General features: G+C 36.0%; 1 protein-coding gene and 1 pseudogene across 1 annotated transcript in view; one reads left to right on the top strand and one right to left on the bottom strand.

Moving 5' to 3' along the window:
* Positions 1-14,956, top strand: part of NAV3 (neuron navigator 3) — a 688,714-nt gene that overhangs the window by 23,193 nt on the left and 650,565 nt on the right.
* LOC106734272 (40S ribosomal protein S15a pseudogene) lies at positions 4,815-5,207 on the bottom strand (annotated as a pseudogene).

Genomic DNA, 14,956 nt, shown 5'->3' on the forward strand with positions numbered 1-14,956 from the left:
AAAAAAAAAAAAAAAAAACAAATATGGGTTTAAAAAATAAAAAAACCCCCCCAAAAAAAAAAAAAAAATCAATTACCGGTTTAAGGTATAAAAGCATTTTGGGGGCCAGTAGGTGGCGTGGTGGTTAAGGTGCTGGACTTCCACATGGCCATCTGTGGTTTGAGTCTCGCACCCAGTGGCTTGAAAACCACACTGGGAGTGTGTAGTGGTGTGTGTGTGTGTGTGTTTATGTGCATGGCCAAAATCATGGGAAGAGAAGGGATTGTATTGTGGCCATCCTCCTTGGAGGGAGATTTCTCACTTTCCCTCTCTCTGTCTCTCTGTGAATGGTGCCCTATGACAAAAACCTAAAAAATATAAATATGTCTCTGTGTGTGTGAGCTTTTTTAAATATTTGTGTCATACTTCAAAAAAATTGAAATTATACTTTTTGAAAATATTTTCCTAATATTCTTGGGAAAATAGAAATATTTTGGAAAGAAGTTACTTTCTCCTGCCTCTAGATTTTTATGAGCACTCAGTTGAATAGCATGTTGGGTGGTGAGAGGTAGCTGCTGCTGAAGTCCTATAATTATGGAAGAGGATAGCTGCCTACAGGCCACAAAAAAGAGTCACAGAAACTTTTGTGCCTGGTGCTCCCTAACAAAGGTGTCAGTGTACTTTGGGAATAGAGTTTTAACTCAAAGCTCACTTACTTGACCTTGACCTTCAAGTCCTTTGCCAAAATCTTAGTTTAAAATAATTTATATTTTACACTAAGAGGAACTACAAAGTGAGGCATCTTAAACTGACCCTTAACTTAATTTTGCATCAAGTATATTTTATGAAGAATAGAGACTAAAAGCAAGGACTCAGAGGTTTGCTTGGGTTTGAATATCATTTCTGTTCTTTGCTTGCTGTATCAACTTGATCGGTTTGCCTAAGGTCTGTGCACTTCCATTTTTCATCCATAAAACAGACAAAAAAACATTCTTTTTTTTTATAGAGTTATTCAGAATATCAAGGAAGATAACTAGATTAGCTTAGAGTAAACTTCCAGTAAAGATTAGATTTATTAGCCACTGTAATTCCTGCATGATGACTAATACAAAACATTAAAAATTAAGGAGAAGAAAAAGTTGTCTAGTATAGAGTTATTCCACAGAGTGAATAACAAAGAATTCAGATTAGAGGTTATACTTCCAAATCTGCATTTGACACTTTAGGTCGGGAAGACTGTAGAACGTGGACAGTTGAAGGACAGAAACTAGCTGATTCACCTATGAGCTAAGGTCTTAGTCTGCCCTTTGCTCAGGCAAATGCCTGATTAAATGAGAAGATGCAACAGTAGAGTCCCCAGCAGAAGGAATGCAGTTAAAGCTTTACCCTTAGGGTTTTTATTTTCCACAGAAATGTGCACATTCGTAGAAACTTAACATCAAGAGTTTGTACACAGGAATCTAGATATAATTTGGACACAGACATATTTATAGTGATTGAAAGAGCAGTTGCTGAGATCTATGGATCTGAATATGAATGCCAAGATTACTGCTTTTTGTCCATGGGTTCATATTTTTTTGCTTCAGTCTATTCAGCGAATGATGGGGATAATAATATTCCTTCATTAGGTTACTGTGGTAACAAAGGTTATAAACCATGTAATTTATTTTTTCTTAAATTAGAAAAATTGCTGTAGGGTATATACACTTGCTAGAGATAGACAGAGAAAGTGAGAAAGCATATCCCAGTGGTGATGGCCATGGAGCGGTCCCTTCTCCTTTATTCTGTTCTTTGAATTTGGGGCATGCGTGTATACACAAGACCTCCTTTTTGAGCTACCAGGTTTGATTTAATTGCCTTAACCACCAGATTACTGGTTAATCTGACTATATAAATTCTATTGTGTAGTACCTACTGCATAAGAATGGCTAAAGAATCAGAGGAGGTGGAGGAAGAAATACTATTACTGGTCTTCCCAAAGGCTGCTAATAGGCATTTAACTGGAACTTTGGGGAAGAGAGCAAAAATTATGTATTTAAAATACTGTTCTCTTTATGTGTAGTTATTTAACATAAATTTACACCTCAATAACATTTCTGTCGTAATAAACAGCTTAGTGAATCATTTTCATTTTGAATATTTCTTAAAAGGAAAATAATTATTTAAAAAGCCTGTTACTTCCATGCATCTCTAGTTCATTGATTTATTTGTGTGTTTACTCTTATGGATGATAGGATGAATTTTATCAGCCAGATTTACTTTGTAGGTTTTAGGATTATTCCCCATGGGAAACTTGACAGTATCAAATGCTTGTGTATTCTTTAATTATTTTATATAAACTTCAAAGTTAAAGCTATTTCTGGAAAGTGTATGAAATACATAGTCAATTGTGTTAACTTCACAAAGGTGGTTGGAAAACTAATTTTTCGGGTTTATAAAACCAGCCAATATAGATATATTGAATGATCAGGAAACATTATACATAACAATTTAATCAGCTACATTGAAGTGTGTCAGTTGATTTTAGGGGGACCAGCATATGGTGTAATGGTTACATCGCTGAACTCCCACCTATATGACAGTGGCTTGATGCCTGGACCTGGCAATTTAAAATTCACACCGGATGCATGTGCGTGCATGCACAAAGTCCCGAGAAAAGACTGGAGAAGGAATTGTGGCATGGCCTCCACACTGTGGGGTGATTTCTTGCTTTCTGTCTCTGTCTCTCCAGTAAGTGCAAATATCAAAAATCTATAGCAAAAATCTAAGGAAAAAAAAAAGAAGGATATCAGTTGATTTTAAAACTATTTAAATATATAACAAATTTTTCTGGATTTGTGTATCTAAAAGTAAGAGTGCTCATGAGGCAGGCCTATATAAAAATGTATATACATACACACTTATATAAGCTTATATTTATGTATGATTTGTATATGTGTATTTATATATATGCATATATTAATATAATATTAATATAATGTTAATTATAAATTAATAAACACCAATATTTATACATAGGTATAGTAACGTATTAACTTTATTACTAATTAATTAGAAAATATGAATGGTTTTTGTGAAACTGAAGTTAGGAGTTTCTGAGGTGGTTTAAGAATTTAAAAATATATTTTCAAATATATTGTTGATGCACAGCATCTAAAATAGAATTCGGTGGTAGGTTGCTTCATTGCTGTTAGAAAATAGAAATACTGGGCCACTTGATGGGCAACCACTGCTGGGGCTTTGCACAGTGTCTGGCTTTGATACCAGCTTTGTATCCTGCCTAGCTCACTGGGCTTCCCTCCCAAGTTTCCAAATCAGAAAATCAAATGGAAGGCCAGCTGCTGCCTGTCATTAGGAAGTTCAGCGAAAGTCAACATGGGGCTGGAAGCTGGCTGATGATAACTGGGGCACCGTTCACACTCCAACTAAAGGGCCACCAAGAGAGGGACTGCTCACAATGCTTAGGACTTGTTAATGGTGTTTCTGTTCTAAAGCAGCCCAAGAAGCAGTATCAATAGACCAGTTTCAGAATGTTACATAATTTTTGATATTGGGGAATTTTTTTTTAAATCAAAGTTTCAGAATAATTTGATTTCATCTAAGCCTTATTACAGCTAAATTAAGGGACTCTCTTTCTGTTATTCTGAACATTTAATGGAATTAGCCTCCACTCGATTTTTCCAGCAGAGGTCCAATCATGCTCGCCCTGTCCTTTTCATAATCTAGTAGAGCCTCTAGGGGTGATTTATTTTTTAACCTCCCTTAATGAAGATAATCATATTATGCCCCATAGCCTAACAGTTGTTACTAGTCATTTGGTGTGATGTTTTGGTTTGTGTTTCCACATATGTTGTACTTGTTCACATACGCTAAATTGCTAAACTCTTCTAAATTCCTCTAAATGTTTTGGCTGAATAATTTCTTCTGGCAGTTGATTACTCAGGTTGTCCATATACTAATTATTCTGAGTATGTCCTGCTTTTGTCAAACCATTTCATACAGTGTCATATTTTTGTTTGGCCAAATGAATGAAAAGAAAATGCTCACATTTGAGGGAAAGGCCAAGAGGTCTTAGGAAATGCTAGAGGAATTCTACAGATATTCTTCTTCAGTAGCCTGGACAATTGGGATCTAATTCTTCTTAGGCAACAGATGGAGGTGGTAAAAACTGCTCCTCTAAATGGCATGAGTCTCACAGTTAAAGGGCTTGGAGCCATGCCATTCTAACAGCCCTGTTTTTTTCCCAGCCTGCAACAAAAATGGAAGCCAGGTTTCAGGAAAGTCTGGGCCTGTCAGAGAAAAACTCAAATGATCCTTGGATACCTAGAAATGATTAGAGCTTAAGACTAATAAGTCTGTTGAAAAGGAATGTTATTGTTACACCAAGACTATGAATACATTTTAACTCTGTGATGTGTGTATGTATTTTAAAACACTATAAAGCTTCTGCTTATTCTAACACATTTAACTCCACTCTTTAGCTCTCTCTTCTCACTTTTCTCTCTGCCCCATCTCAAAAAGCCAAAGTGTTGATTTTCTTCATGATTTAAAATTTTTTTTTTGGAGAGTCAGTTTATTTTGTGTGGAAGGAAGAGAAATTGAGTATTTAGAGCTTATTCGTCAAATGTTTTCACCTCTTTTCTCAGTTTTTCATCTCCTCTTTAATGCCACATGATTTTACTACCTAAGTCTATGAAACCTGATCCAGCTTTCTTAACGTGATGTTTAGCTGCTAATTTTTATAGCATATTTTACATAATTTAAATCTATTTAAAATTTTTATATTCATTTTTTTTTTCAATGAGGCATTTTATTTATGTATTTGTATTACATCCCTAGGAAAAGAATCCCAGGATTTTCCCCTTCTGTGTTTCCGTCTTGCTTCTTTCATGGTCCATGATGCCAGCTGAGGTTGTCAATACAATGAAACCAAACTGACGTGATGGGAACAGATTATTGTGCCATTTCTCTAGATCTTTGAGTTGCACATCAAATCTGGGGCTGATCACTCCACACTTGTTTACCCTGCCAGTGAGGTTCACAGCAACTTTTCCAGCTCTGTGGTCATCAATGATTTCAAATTTGCCAATGTAACCATGCTTCATCATCACAGTTAGAAACTGGACAATGACTTTGGAGCACGGCCTAATAAGGCCCTGGCATTTGCCTCTCTTTTCAGCATTGTTGCAGCTATTGAGGGCATTAGCCAGGACATTCATGTGCACCATTATGGTGGCACAGAAAGATGGTGGAAAGAGCCTAGTTTTTAATAAATTCAATCACTGTCTATGATTCCAGCATACAAATGAATTTTCCCATCACGAATACACTGTGTATTGATTTAGTCAAAGATATTATCATACATATTATCAACAGATAATTTTCCATTTTTAGGTCACCTAAATGTTTTGTTTCATTTTTTTTTTTACCCCTTTATTGCCTCCTTCTCATTCTCCCCCATTTCCTACCCTCCACCCTGTCTCCAGTAGTCACTGTTTCTCTCCTTGCCTTTATATCTTGCAGTTTTTCAGTTTCTGCCGTGGAGTGCAGATAATTCTGTATGTAGTAAGTATGGAATGCAGTGCCTCTGTTTCATAAACCTATTCTTATTTTCATCATGTTTACATACTTTCAATAAGTAAAAAAAAAGTTGTGAAAGTAAAATCTTACTAAGTACTCTTGCTTGTAACAATAACAAAAAGGATACACATTTTATATACTTTAACAAAAGAATTTTGGCTATTATCTCACACATTCACAACTGCAGACCCTAGGTGTAGGTAGGATGGAAGTAGGTGGTGGACTGTATTGAAAGTGTTGTCATGGAGAAAGGGATATCCACACAGAATTTTATAGTCATAGATCTGTGCTAAGGAAAACAAAACAAAACAACAGCTTACTTCTTCTTCCAGTAATGTGCCCAATTATTTTAAACAGGTTCTACTGACTTATCAAAAATTCTTATGTATAATAATGGTCTTCCGGCAGCAAGACTGGACAGAAATATGGTACGGTAATTGATTTTGTTAGTTGAACATCTGGCATAACAGACTGGATATTTATGTGGAAGAAATGTTCCCCAGCTGAAATAAGTTTGCTATTGGGCTGTAGGGCACTCAGGCACAAGATCACAGTCTCTGGGCATGAAATGTATGGTTGGCAACAGGTAAGTGAGCCAATAAAAGAAAATAAGGATGAGAGGAGACACTTTTCACACATGGGCTGGTGGATAGAGACTGCTTTTTCCAGGAGCTTCATACTGGAATTCCAAATGGAAACTAGGCAATCTACAGTGAAATAATTGTTTTTCTTCATACAATTTATAATTAGCTATTTTTTAGTGGAGTTTTGCTTTAATAAATGATAGTAAGTAAAACCCTGTTATGGAAATAATTCGTTATGAAATATAATACTTGCAAAGTGCCACCATAATACAAGATCCTACTGATTGGAATGTAGTACTAATTATGTTAAATACTGTCATTTGGCTTGGTTTCTGTCTATCATGTCTGGCATGTGTATCAGTATGTTGGATGGTTTAGTTGTTTTTCACATAAATGTGTGATTTTAACAACAATGAAAAATTTATAATGTGTTTTTTCTCACACCAACTAATCTCTTCCAGTGGGCTATCAGTTACGGATTGTTCTTAGGATCATAAAATATTGCTCTGGACATTTTGTTGTTTATTTAATTTTAATGATACTTTGGTGCCACATATTTTCTTGCAAGACATTAATGAAAAGCAATCCAAGAAAATGGCCCCTTGTGTTAAGCATGAATGGTAAGATGTGTTAGCATGATCTATTTATTTGTATTTTTAAAGTTGTGTAGTTAAATTTTTTTGTATTTTTTAAAGTTTTGCTATAGGGCATGTATACTCATTGGAGAAAGACAGAGAGAGAGAGAGCGAGCGAGAGAGAGAGAATGAGAGTGAGTGAGTCAGGATTTTGGACATATACACACACTCATACAAGTGTTTGTTTCAAACCACTGAGCCCAAGACTTGAACTACTAAGTCAACTATGGGGGATCAGCTGACTTAACCACCACACCACCAGCTAGCCCTACAGTAGTTAATTTGTTACATCTACTAAGAGTGGCTTTTTTTGGACCAGCAGTTAGTGTAATGGCTATGTCTCTGGATTCCCATGTAGTTGACCGCGGTTCGTGTCCTGGACCTGGTGGCTTAAAACTCACGCCGGGCACGTGTATGTGCGTGCCCAAGATCCCGAGAGGAGAATGGAGGAGAATGGATTGCGGTGTGGCCATCTCCCCTGGGGATGATTTTTCACTTTCTGTCTCTCTGTCTCTCTCTCTTTCTGGCAAGCACACGTGCCCTATAGCAAAAAAAAAAAAGAAAAAAAAAACCGTTCCAAAAAAAAAGAGTGACTTTTCAATAGTCTGAGATTGCCTTATGGTAAGTAACCTGTCACTAAAAAGCTTTTGCATGGCAGAGGGCATAGTCAATGAAATGAAAAGGCAACATACAGAGGGAATCAGCAGTTAGCGTAATGGCTATGTCGCTGGACTCCCACGTAGTCGACCGCGGTTCGCGTCTCGGACCCGGTGGCTTAAATCTCACACCGGGCGCTTGTGCGTGCGTGCCCAAGATCCCGAGAGGAGAATGGAGGAGAAGGGATTGCGGCGTGACCATCCCCCCTGGGGGGTGATTTCTCGCTTTCTGTCTCTATGTCTCTCTCTGTCTGTCTGGCGAGCGCACGCGCCCTATAGCGAAAACCTCTCCAAAAAAAAAAAAAGGCAACATACAGAGAAAATATTTGCAAATAATATATATGGTAAGAGTTAATGCTCAATATGGAACTCACACAACTAAATGACAAAAACAAAAGCAAATACCTTATGGGAAAATGGACAAAGGATCTGAATGACAATCTTTTAAAGAAGACACGCAAAGATCCAACAGCTATATGAGAAAGTACTCAATAGCATGAGAGAAATGCAAGTAAAAAAATACAGTGAATTATTACCTCACCCTTTTTGATGACTATTATCAAAAGTACAAAAGATTAATGTTGGCCAAGGTGTGGGAAAAAAAGGGAACCCTGATATACTGGAAATGTACATTGGTAGAGCTATTATGAAAAAAAAAAAAAACTATGGAGATTTCTCAAAGAATTAAAAATAGAACTGTTATGTGATTCAGCCATTCATATGGATATATACCCAAAAGAAATAAAATTAGCACCTTGAAGTAATACCTGTGCATTGTTGAGTGTAGCATTATTCAAGATAGTCAAGAATATGGAAGCAATTTAAGTGCTTGTTAATGGATGATGGATAAAGATTTTGGTGTGTGTTTATATATACATTATATTATGTATTTAGCTTAAAAATAGAGATAGTTCCATAACCAAATAAATGAACCTGCTGGTCATGAAAAGATAAATATTGCATCATCTAATTTATATGTCAAATCTAAAAAAGTCAAATAAATAGGGACAAAAAATAGAAAAGCATTTACGAGGGAGAGGGAGGTGGAGGAAATGGAGAGAGATTGAATAAAAAGTTCAAAGTTGCAGTTATCTAGGATGAATACACCTGGACATGCAATATAAGTATGATCACTGTCTTAGTTTGCAATTGCTTTCTGACAGAAGTACCTGGAACTGGATGATTTATAAAGAATAGAATTTGATTAGGCTTAAGTTTCTGTGCTTGGGAAGTCCAAAAATGTAGAACTTAATCAGGCTGGCTTTGTCATAGCATGAAAAATAGAAAAGAGAGGACAATGGGTGTGTAGAAAGAGCCTGGGGGACAGCTATCTTCCTTTTATAACCACCCACTCTGGTGGGAACTAACTCCTTTTCATGAGAGCTAGAGATCATTGCATCTCATGAGAGTGTCAATCTGTTAGTTAGAGTGATGCCTCCATGTTGTAAACACTGCCCACCAAGCCTCACTTCTTAAAGGTCTCTATTTGAATGCCTTTTACTTCATTCTCTTGTCTGATGGCATTGTCTAGTGCTTGCAGCACTCTATGGAAAAAGAGTGGAGAAAGTGGGCAGCCTTATCTTGTACCAGTTTTTAGTGGAAAAGTTTTCAGCTTTTCCCATTTAGATATTATTAGCTATAGGTTTTTTCATAGATAGCTTTTATTACCCTGAGCATTGATCCTTTCATGCCAATTTTGCTGATTCTTAATCATGAAGGGATGTTGTATTTTGTCAAGTGCTTTTTCTGCGTTGATCATATGGTTTGTGTTTTTCTTCCTATTAATATGGTATATTGCATTTATGATTTTGAGTATGTTGAAACACCCTTGTATCCCTGCAATAAAGCCTACCTGGTCATAATGAATAATCTTTTTTATATCTTGTTGGATACAATTTGCTAGTATCTGGTTGATAATTCTTGCATTTGTATTCATCAGAGGTATTGGTATTAAGTTTTCCTTTTTTGTTTTATCCTTATCTGTTTTGGGAATGAGGATGATGGAGGCTCCATAAATTGAATTGGGAGGGCTCCTTCCTTTTGGATCTTTAGAAACAATTTGAGTAGAATGGCGGTTAACTCTTCTTTAAAAGTTTCATAGAAGGACAAGCAGTTAGCGTAATGACTATGTCGCTAAACTCCCTTGTAGTCAGCCACAGTTGGAGTCCCGGACCAGGTGGCTTAAACTCACGCTAGGCGCATGTGTGTGTGTACCCAAGATCCCGAGAGGAGAATGGAGGAGAAGGGAGTGCGGAGTGGCCATGCTCCCTGGAGAGTGATTTCTCGCGTTCTCTCTCTCTCTCTCTGTTTCTCCAGTGAGCGCACATGCCCTATAGCAAAAACCTCTCCAAAAAAAAAAAAAAAAGAAAAAGAAAAGTTTTATAGAGTTTAGAAGTGAAGCCATTAGGTCTGGGGCTTTTCTTTGTTGGGAGGTTATTACTGATTCAATCGCATTGCTTGTTATGGATCTGTTAAGGCTTTCTATGTACTCCTGAGTCAATCTTAGTAGATTATATGTGTCTAGGAATGTGTACATCTTTTCCATTTCTTTTGTTTGTTTGTTTGCTGGTGTATAGTAGTCCCTCACAGTATCCCCTAATGATGTTTTGTATTTCTATTATGTCTGTTATAATGTTACCTGTTTCATGGTGAATTTGATTTACCTGGTTCCTTTCTCTCTTCTTCTTAATTAGTCTAGCTAATGGTGTGTCAATCTTGTTTATCTTTTCAAAGAATCAGATTTGCTTTCATTTATTTTTATAGTTTGTTTATTTTCTATTCATTTATTTTGCTTGAATCTTTATTATTTATTTTCCCCTGGCATTTTTGGGACATTTTTTGCTGTTGTTTTTCTAGTTCCCTGAGGGATAATATTAGGTTGTCCCCAGTTATCTACATATTTAATGCAATCCCTATAAAATTACAAGAGACATTCCCTTCACAGATCTAGAAAAGACAATCACAGAATTTTTCTGGAATCATAAAAGACTCTGTATTGCCAAAGCAATCCTGAACAAGAAGAATGGAGTGGGTGGCATCTCACTCCCTGACCCCAATATGTATTACAAAGTTGTGACAATCAAAACAGTGTGGTATTGGCCCAAAAACACATGTGGACCAATGGAACAGAATGGAGACCCCAGAAATAAACCCAAAAACATACATCCAACTGATTTTTGACAAAAGGTACCAATCAATCCAGTGGGAAAGGGAAAACCTCTTTAGCAAATGGTGCTGGAAGAACTGGGTATCCACCTTCAGAAAGATGAATCTGAATCCCTGTCTCTCACCATTAACAATAATCAACTCAAAGTGGATTAAAGATCTAAACCTAAGACCGACCTCAAGCTATAAAACTACTGGTGGAGAACATGGAGCAACTCTGGGAGACATTGGGGTGGGTAAAGACTTCTTAAATAAGACCACCAAAGCACAGGTAATAATCCCCAAAATAGACAAGTGGGGTTACATCAGATTAAGAGGCTTTTGCACAGAAAAAGATACAATAATTAGTGTGAATCAATAATCCTTGGAATAGGAGAATATTTTTGTAAACCACCATGCCTTAGACAAGGGACTGATGACCAAAATCCACAGGGAACTACCAGAAAAAGAAAAAAAAAAAGATTAACACAATTAAAAGATGGGAAAATGAACTGAATTAACAACTGTCTAGGGAAGACGTACTAATAACCAAAAAGCATGTGAAAAAATGCCTAACATTCTTCATCATTAGGGAGATGTAGATCAAAACCGTAATGAGATACCGTCTAACCCCACACAGAGTGGCGAAGATTAAAAAAAAAACATAAAATGATAAGTGCTGACAGGGATGTGGTGAAAGGAGAACTCTCCTATACTGCTGGTGGGAATTAAATTGAATGTTACCTTCCAGAATATAAATGGAAATATAGGACCACAACAGAAGATAGTTAAAGTATATGAGACTGAACTGGTGAAATAGAATTTTATGGCTTTTGACAAAAACATTACTGATTTTCTTCTATGCTTTCTTTTCCAGAGTTAAGGATTATTGCCTTGAGTTTTCAACAGGTCCATGTACCTACTATTTGAGCAGAATCCTAACCTTTTTCCTGGTTTTAAGTCTTAAGCAACATTCTCTAAACATTTTTAAATTTTGATTTACTGAAGCTAAAATTGCCTTTCTTGAAATTAAAAATATATTAAAAATATCTATTTGATAAACACAGTAAGCTGTATAGCCTCAGCTAGGTGCTACTTTGTAGTATATTCATTCTACTCACAGAGTTTCATGCCTCAAGTTAAACATGTGTTCACAGATATGTATATATCAGCTGAATTTGCTATTGAAAGTACTTAGATTTATTAAGACATTTTGTGAATCAACAAAATGTGGGGGAAAAAAAGGAATGGAAAGCAACTACAGATACCAGGGATAGTGTGGGAGGAGGTTGGGAAATGGGGGGAAAATATATATATACACACACACTTTATATATATTTATATATATACACACACACACACACACACACACACACACACACACACACATATATATATATACATATATATATATATATTTAACAAGAAATGAAAAAATATTTGTTGATGATAATATGTATGATCAAGCCACCAAGCAGTGTATATTCTGGGCAGGAAATCACATTTTGTATGCTTTGAGGATGTTCAATAAATGAATGCAAAGTCAATAAATTAATTAAAAAAATAAGCACATGTTGAAACTTTAACCTGCAGCTTGAATTAAGAAAGAGGCTTGTGTTAATAACATTCTTCATTTCATGGCGCACTACTATCTTTAGTTCATGCAAGTCTGTTTCTTACATAATTTCATTTATAGTTTTGGTTGAGTAGTTACTCCCTTCTGTATAACAGTCAACTTTTTAAATATGTTGGTAGATATCACTGAAATTGGGTGTATCTTTGGACTATATGGTGATTTCATTTGTATATGTTTGCAACTGTTACTTAGAACTTAAAATATAGTCATAATAGTTAAAATATGAATTAAAATTTTAGTATTTTTAAGCTTAAAAAAAAGACACATCGTATTTTGGAACAATTCAAATAAATAGTTAGATATATAGGTCCAGACACTATGAAGAACAATATGGAGGTTCCTCAAAGACCTTCAAATAGAGCTACCGTATGATCCAGCAATTCCACTTCTGGGTATCTACCCAAAGGATAGGAGATCACTCAGCTGGAAAAGTGCTTGCACTTCTATGTTTATTACAGCATTATTCACAATTGCTAAGACATGGAACCAACCCAAATGTCCATGAGCAGATGAATGATTGGAAAAATGTGGCATTTATACTCTATGGGATACTGTTCAGCCATAAAATCCAAAACCCTGGCATTTGATAGGAAGTGACTGAGTATGGCAGATTTACTGCCAAATGAAGCAAGCCAGGCTATGAAAGAGAGACATTGTATTTCTCTTCACTTAACATATACCAACTGTCCACAATCTATGGTGGAAAATGAAAGGTTAAACAACATAGAAGCATTGAAAATGGTTATATATACTGGAAACAATGTGGGAAGAGGATGGGAGAATGGAGAGAGTGTAAGGAAAGAAATTAAGGAGGAAAATAGACAAGACATTTATGGGACACAGAAATAGATTATTATCTGTTGATGATAATGTGCTTTGTATCCTTGACTGGTATAAAGTGTATTCATGTTGGATAAATTCAACTTACAAGCTAAGTGATGTATAGTGATTAAATATAAAAAATAAATTTAAAAAAAGTTTTCACTATCTCACAGTACCATCACACTTGGGGTCAAATTTTAAAATACGAACCTTTGGGAGACAAACTATTATCTAAACCATAGCAGTGACTATAGTCAATAATATTGTATTGTATACTGGAAGTGTCTGAAAAAAGCAGATTTCAGGAGTTTCACCAAATACACACAAAAAACTGAGGAGATGGATATGTTAATTAGTTTGACTGTAGCAATCATTTTACCGTGTGTGTGTGTGTGTGTGTGTGTGTGTGTATACACACACAAACTTAATATTTTGTGTACTGTGTATAATTTTATTTAAAATATATTCTAATTTTTATTTTCTAGCTCAGTTACTTATATATAGTAGATATAAAGTGACTATTGACTGAACCTCTCCATAATTTTTACTCAAGTTTAACTATGTCTTTAAACATATTATTTTTATTAAACGAACACTCCAAGTTAGGTTTCCTTCTCTATAAAATGCAGTGAGTTATATCTGAAAGATGGTAAAACTTTAATCTGGCTTAGTTTCAAGTTGATGGGAAGCCAAACACAAACAAAACCTGAGAAATTTTAAGCAGGAAGACACGTTAATGATTATCTAGTTTTTAGTTCAGTCCTCTTACAGTGTGAATAAAAAGTCAGTTTGCAGAAATACTTTGCCATTAGGCCAGTATAAAAATGTTTTAATAATTAAAGAAGCCTGTCAGATCTTTGACAAACTACATAGCATCACAGATTTTCTTCTCTTTTGGAGCGGTGCTTGCTGTCACAATATATTTAGAAACATTGATGTTTAAGCAAATGTGTAATACATGTGGTCAAAGTAATGCAGCATAAATGTACATTTACCTCAGGGAATGCAAAACTAGAGTTTTGATGTTTGTCCTTAAATATTTAGTACCTGCACCAGCACTGGGCAGGATCAATAAAGCATCTCTCTGACATTCCCATCCTCTTTCAGCTCTTGTCTCTATAGGACTGCCGTTGTGTTGGGCCTAGGCCTGGGTACTAATGGCTCCCCGGTACATCTCAATTCTGTCTTCTACTGCAGTTTCCAACCCAAGTTCTTCTTGCCCTCCTCGATTGACTCTTTTCTCCAACTTACCATGGCCGCCTTCATATCTTCCCCAGTCTTCACTTCTAATGTCTAATGCAGGAATTAGGTAGGATAATGGGATACGGGCTGTTGCTACTCTGGGGAAAAAACACAATGTATACATTGTCTTGAAGTCAGACAGGAGAGGAGGGAGCTTAGCTGAAACAATCAGCAAGTGCGTTGTCATGGAAGAGGAAAAAAAAACACATCATAATTCAGGGAATGAGTGTGTACATTGAGAGTGAAGGGAAAACTTTCCTTTTGGCTATAGAGAAACATACAGAAACATGACCAGGGAGATAAGCTGGGTTCATTACAGAGCAAGTGATGATGGAAGACCTTTAGATAGGGATGAAGATCCAGTTTAAGATCAAGTTAGCAGATATAAGGTTCTAGCTCCTAGTGTCTTTACAGGGATCTTTATAGATATTTTTAAATGTGCTGGGCCATAAAGTATCAGGTTTATTTCTGACATCCTATAATCCTTAAAACTCAGTAGATGATCTATGTAACACTTGGCCAGTTTGGGAAATGTATCTCTACCTGATAATGACAGGCAAAGCCACCAATAATGAGCCATCTCTACCATTCATTCATCTCCCTCCACTCTCCTTTGTCTTTACCTTTCTTGTACCATTTTCTTTCTGAAATTGTAATAATAGCTTGCCCTTATTCAGT

The sequence above is a fragment of the Tupaia chinensis genome, unplaced genomic scaffold (genome assembly GCF_000334495.1).
Source record: "Tupaia chinensis unplaced genomic scaffold, TupChi_1.0 Scaffold000085_1, whole genome shotgun sequence".
Classification (NCBI taxonomy): domain Eukaryota; kingdom Metazoa; phylum Chordata; class Mammalia; order Scandentia; family Tupaiidae; genus Tupaia; species Tupaia belangeri.